General features: G+C 28.3%; 1 pseudogene; it reads left to right on the forward strand.

The window, feature by feature from the left end:
• The first annotated feature begins 2,891 nt into the window (after positions 1-2,891).
• Positions 2,892-3,668, forward strand: LOC149551818 (LOB domain-containing protein 12 pseudogene; annotated as a pseudogene).
• The last annotated feature ends 3,581 nt before the right edge of the window (positions 3,669-7,249 follow it).

Here is a 7,249-nt window from a genome sequence, read left to right on the forward strand (position 1 = left end):
CAAAGCCAAAACAAAGTCAAAACTTTTTTTTTTCAAGATTCAAGAAAACATAACTTGATTTTTTTCCGAATTCTTTATTGTTTTCAAGTACAAATTATGTAGATCATAAAGATCAAATGCTGAAATTTTCAAAACAATCCATGATGTTTTCAATCTTTTAAAAATTAGTCAACAGATTATTTTTGTGAGAGGATAGCCACGTCGAACACAATCTAGTGGGTGGGGGTGGAATGTTATCGAGTATATGCAATGACATTGCTTTCCCATAGTTCACATGGAACCCAACTCATCAACACTTGGCCTGACAATGCTCACTTCCCGCATTTCTAAAAAGTATACCCTCATACAAATGACCAGCCATAAAGATCACACACTAAGCATTGACACTTAGTGGGGCCCTCCAAAATTTATGCTTATTTCTATTTCTTCCATTTTCATTTCATCAATTTCGAGGACCATAAAATCAATCAGAGAAACTGACGTAATTTTAAGATTTTTAAGTCCCTTTGTATCATAAAAACTTAGAACTTGAGGTATGGGAAAACGTTTAAGTTAGAATTTTTTCTCTACCGATTTATTATTCAAGTAGAGAGTGAATTTTCTTATTTTGTCAAGGTCGATATTAGTTTTTATTTTATGTTAGTTTTATTTTAAAATTTTAATCAATTTATGTTATTTAATGTTTTTACCTTTGCTAATGTTTTTTATATAAATAATATTGAGTTGTGAATTAATATTCACATATATTTTTTATTTAATTTTATAAATTAAAAATAATAAATTTTTGAAAAATGAGAGTTGGTGGAAGCACAATTATTAGGATTCTCCTTATAATCAATTATTTATATTATAAAATGACCTCTAAATATTAATAATCAAATAATAATTTTAATTTTTAACTATTAATAATTATTTTCAAATTTAATAATTTTATTTATAACTTATTATTATTATAAGTATCATTAACAAAAAAAATCTTACTAAATAATGTATAATATTCTTAATTTTAATTAAAATAAATAATTATAAGTTGATGAAAAACATAATTTTTACTATCATTTACTAAAAAAATTTATATGACAAAGATTATGATTTGTTAGTTAAAAGTTGGTATTATTTAAGTTATAGAGAATATTGTTAAATATTTTTCCTTAGATACAATTATTTTTCATACTAACTTTATTACTATTAATAATAACACTAATACAATATATTATAGAGAACTTTGTAATAAATAAGACAATGCAAATTATTATCCAATACCTAAATTTAAAAAAGAAACTCTTGAATACAAATTATTTAAAATAGGAAAATATATATATATATATATATTCAAAAAATTAAATATAAATATAAATGTTAGAAAATTGTTGAAAAGGATATTAGAAATGAAATTTATATAAGAAAATAAAAAAATTAAGATCATATATATTCAATCTTTAAAATAAAATAATGTTATTTATAATTTATTAGAATTTTAAAAATTAGAAAATAAATTCTTAATTAGAAAAAATTAAATAATAAATATAATAGTATAAAAAAATTTGATCAACTAAAAATATAAAATATAAAAAGAAATAATTGTTTTAAAAGATCAATCTTTACTTATATAGATAACTACAGATTCTAGTCAGTTTCGATAAGTATGATTCTTTTTAAAATATTAAACTCATCTGACAATTTCTGCACCTATGTCGGACAAATCTGTGCGTTAGAGGAAGCAACGGGGTTGTAAATTTTGAGTGGCCCACGCTAAAGGTCAATGGTTAGTGCCAATTTCTACACCTATGTCGGCCAAATCTGTGCCTTAGAGGAAGCAACGGGGTTGTAAATTTTGAGTGGCCCACACTAAAGGTCAATGGTTAGTGCGTGATCTTTAACCCACGCCCATACAAACAACTAACTCAACTCTTCTCAACCTGCTCTCGATTTTCTCCACCCCTAGATTTGACGTGGCAACTGAAAACGCGATGTCGCAAATGCACGCATTTCAACAACGCGCGTGCTTTGACCATCGACACTATTGATATTCTCATCATGCCTAGCTTTGCATCCTGTTATTTTAAATCCTCTGTAATGAAAAAATTGCATCATTCAAAAAAGGCATTTAGTGAAGAGCGAGGGAGGAGACGGCCCCACTGGGTTAAGAGAAAAGAAATACGAAGCCCTTTATCTTGGCAGCGTCTATGCAGCCGATTAAATTCGGTGATTAAATTATTTTCAATATATTATGCAATTGTTTTTTTTTTTTTTTAATAAATAATAATAATAAACACCATTCAATCAGACAAAACCTATATAATTGACTGGGAAAGCGTTTAGTTGACGTGGCGTATCAGAAGGAAAAAGGCTTCGTCCTCCTTTTCTCTTAACCAACTATAGTTCTAATATTTACGTTTAGGTTTTCCTAAGAATTACTAATATAAAAATCATCAAGTCGTGTTGTTGCTGATGATTGTTGTTCAATTATTAAAATAAAATAAAAAAATCATAAGGTATAAAAAGATAAGAATAAGTAGATAACTCTATTTTCTATTGGAAAATAAGTATTCTAGAATAAGGACTCCCATTCTCATTTTTATATTCCCGCAGCCAATCAGACCCAGCCCTGCCACAAATGTCAATGTCTTCATTAATAAAATAAGCATTGCAATGAAACAAACCCCAAAGAGGAGAAATAATCTGCCACATGTAAAAGATTAGAGATAATAACCTGCCACATGTAAAGATTATAAAGCTCGCAATTCCTCTACCTGTTAGGTCAATTTCATGTCAAGAAAGGGTGAGTCGGAATGAGTTTAAATAATGCTGGAGGCGAGTGGAGAGCGTCGTAGAGCAAAAGGCAAAGATTCTCCCCCACACACCCTCTATCTCTGTCGAGATTTGCAAAGATGGAGTCGATGCAGAGAGCAGGAGTTGCAGGAGGTCCTTCTTACTCCCCGTGCGCTGCATGCAGGATGTTCAGGAGACGCTGTGGACAGAATTGCGTGCTCGCGCCCTACTTTCCCTCCAATGACCTTCACCAATTCGCTGCTGTCCATAAAATATATGGAGCAAGCAACATCACTAAGCTCCTACAGGTCTGCAATTCAATCTTTTCCTCATTTCCCCAACTCTCTACATTCTGCAGTTCAATTCCATTTTGTTTCATCTTTTTGTTTAGGTTCATGGTGAAGCATAGCTCGATTATGTTTCGTAAAGTGTGTCTAACAGGAAATTATTTCCACGTGTATTAGCAGTCTTCTTCTCTTTACAGTGATAGGTTGTACAGTATGATCTAAAATGTTTATTAGAAACAATCAAATATTAGATTTTAGATCGTTGATCTAAATTGTTGACACAGCATCTTGTATAAATTTGATGGGTCAAATTGAGACGTAGAATGTAATGAAGTAGAGTGTTTGCATGATCAGGAGTTGCCAAAAGAGCAGAGAGAAGATGCAGTAAGAAGCATGGTGTATGAAGCAAATGAGAGGATAAGGGATCCAGTATATGGCTGTGCAGGCGTCGTAAGCCAGATGCAGTCTCAGTTATCTGAATTGCAGTCAGAGTTGGAACGTGCTGCTCGCGTTAACTCATCTGGAGTTCCATCTGAAATCAAAACGTTGGATCTCTTTCCTTTGAGTCCAGGAATGTCAGCTGTTTCACCTTCGTCGGAGTACATTTAATTTGCTTTTTTGTGGATTAGGGTGGAAAAAGACTTTCTAAAGCGCATGCTCTATTGCTGCGATGCTAAAAGAAATATCGTTTGGAGTTTTTATATTTGATATTTTCAACAATGTATCTTCTGTTTTCCAAATATGAATCATGCGAAATATTAAGGTTCGCTTTATAGGATGGTAATGGAATGTACTGAAATTTTGAAATTTTATTACATAATAAATTTATAAGATTCAATTGATTCATTTTCTTTGTTATCTGAAGAGACTAATGTTTTCGCTTGGGTTAAACACAATTAGTTGCTTTCTTTTAAATTGGACCATTTAATTACTTACTAAACATAAAGTTCTGACGGAATGTATCAGATCGTAGGCCAATGTGGACCAGTGGGCCAGGCCATTCAGCCACGAAATTGGTTGTGGCTGGATGTCCATTCATGAGCGACATCTTCATACTCATTTTTACTTAATAAAATAGTACAGGACTTAAAATATTTGATTTGCACTTGAAGCTGTCCTTATACTTGGCCTTTTTAATACTTCCTTTTGTTCATTCATCCACAGGAATGGATAGTATTTGATTAATCTAGAATGTTTAACACCTTTTTTTAAAATAAAAATTAAATACCTTTTTTATAATTAAAAAAATTAAAATATCAAAAGTATTTTATTTTTTATTTGTTTTGGAAAATATGTAAATAGATTGCTGAAAGTTATTATTTCAAATCATTAAATTTTGAAATTGATTGTTTCAATTATAAAGATTTTAAAAATAATTTATTTAATAAATAAATGATAGTCAAAATGAAGAATTAGGAAAAAATAATTTATTAAATTCGAATGTAATTGAAAATCAAATTTAGAACTACAAATTCTTACATTTATTTTTCATTAAAATTTGATGTATTAAACAAATATTAGGTCATAATTGTTCAGTTTTTTAAATAATTTATTTAATACAAGATTATATTAATTAGAAAGAAAGTTCAGATTATATATAATTGAAATTTTATCACAAAGATTATTTTGACAAAATTTTTACATCTCTAATGTTATTTATTATTTAAGGTTCGAACTCTTTACTATTATCTAACTATCAGTATGATGGACCTTAACATATAAAAAATAATTAATAAGTGAATTGAGCTCATATTTTTCCTTCCTCCTTTTATCAATGTAGTATCTCTATATTTTCTTGACAATTGACTAAATGATTTATTTTTGTTTTATTTTTCTATAATTCAAATATTCAACGCTTTATTATACATTCTTTCATTAAATAAATTATTATTCCCTCAATTCTTTATAATCAAATTAGTCAATTTTTAAATTTATTGATTTAAAAATAACAATTTTTACTGAAAATATTTACAAAGAGTTCTATGTTCTCTTATATATCAAATTATTTAATATATTGTATAATTAGTTACTTGCAACATAGAATATAAGACTAGGGTAAATATAAATAAGAAAAACTTTGAAATAAAAAATTGATTTTAAGTACTTAATTTTTCTTTTCATTTACATTTACTAATTAAATAAACTGATTATTTTTCTAATTCTTCATAATTAAATTTATTAAATTTTATTTATTTATTAAATAAATTATTTTTAATGTTTATAATTGAAATAATTAATTTTAATTCTTCATAATTAAAATTATTTAATTTTATTTATTTATTAAATAAATTATTTTTAATCTTTATAATTGAAATAATTAATTTCAAAATCCTCATTTAAAAATAATAATTTTTATCATTGCAGTTGCATATATTTTTCAAAACAAATAAAAACTGTAATACTTTGCATTTTTTATTTTTTTATTTTTGAAATTAATTAAAAATAATATAACCATAATATCTTAATTGTTTATTAAAAAATTTATTAAACATATTACATTAATCAAATATTATCCCATATTATTCATTCCTCGAGATAAATGAGAAAGGAAGTATAAAAAAGACAAGTATAAGGATGACAGAGGGTTAATAAACCAAGTATAAATCAAATATTTTAAGTAAGGATGGAAGTGATTACACCAGTGTACACTATAATGTGTCACACTCTAAACCCTTCTATCCAAGTGATTCCATGACATCGAAATGATTGGATATCAGCTTAGAGCTTCCTATCAATGGACTACAAGAAGTGTGTTTTAAGCATATAATGGGCTCTTAGCTGAGCCTTAGAGACATATTCCTTACTAGTAAACCATGCAATGGGAAGTTCTTTGAGACAAGAGAAAGAATGCAAATGTCCACAATGAGTTCCTCAAATATGCAATGCAAATATGGATTAGACTAACATGAATATGCAAAATGCAGCTATATTAACAAGGATGAGAGTGTTACAAGATCCAAACTAGTTACTATGCCAGCTAGATTATTGCAAAATGAAAGCTAAACTACATGAATCTAAACTAGAATGCCATGGATGATAGAATGAGACAAGGAAATAGAGATTCTCCACAAAGTTCTGAAGAATTCAAATGATAAACCTACAGCATAACAATACTCAAGAGTGTGGATCCTTTGAGAAGGGGAGAGCTCTTTCTTTTAAAGACATACAGATGGTGGAGATCAAGATCAATGGATGAAGGATCAAGTGTGTATGTTGAATTTGGCATGATCCATGTGTAAGAGGAAGTCAACCAATAAGAAAAGAGTTTACTTTGCATGTGAGACAAAAAAACCTTTTCTTTTAATTTTGAAATAGAAATAATAATTTATGTGTGAACATTGAGTGGGTTGGAAGAATGGGGTCTTTTATTTAATGAAAGGGGACATGTTCTTTTAATCAAATAATGAACTTAGGATAGTATAGTCAAAATATAGGTTATAATCAAATTAATTGATTTTTAGTATTTTGGTCTACAAAAATGATTAATTAATAAAGCTAAAATGTTGAGAAGGGGGCTAATAGTCTAGGTGACTATGTTTAGGTGATTACATTTGCCCCTATAAATGACTAATGTGTGATCAATCTAGGAACACGTGAAGTTAAAGAGTACAGAAGCCAAGTAAGCAACAATATATATATATATATATATATATATATATATATATATATATATATATATATATATATAAGATTCTGAAGAATGAAATGTAGAAAGAGATATCAAATCCTAAATGTACAACCTAATAGCGATAGTACTAAACATTAGGAAAGAGACAATGTCAGAACTCAAGAAGAATGCTAACACCAAGAAAAGTAGATAGATCGAGAGAAAATGAAAAGATCAACCATATGCTGCTAAGAAAATAAATAGTAGTAGCAAGCAATGATAGAGTATTTTTTTCCCCTTGGGATTGAAATCAAAATGAGGTAAATGGGATGTAGAAATGAGCTAGATATGAGAAAATTGAGATATAGAAAAGTCCAAGATAACATATATATGATTAGAAGCAAATAATGACTATAAGGAAAATGGTAGAATGCCCCAATTTGACCAGAGTTGATCGCAAAGGATAAAATATGAAAATTAAGTCAAATCAAGTAGAAAGATAATTTAGAGATGAAAATGTGAAGTGAAGCAAATAGGAAGTGTAGAAATGATGAAGACATGGAGAAATGAAGATGCCCCAATA

Source organism: Cupressus sempervirens, chromosome 6, assembly GCF_028749045.1.
Source record: "Cupressus sempervirens isolate cs-2001-9-10 chromosome 6, ASM2874904v1, whole genome shotgun sequence".
Classification (NCBI taxonomy): domain Eukaryota; kingdom Viridiplantae; phylum Streptophyta; class Pinopsida; order Cupressales; family Cupressaceae; genus Cupressus; species Cupressus sempervirens.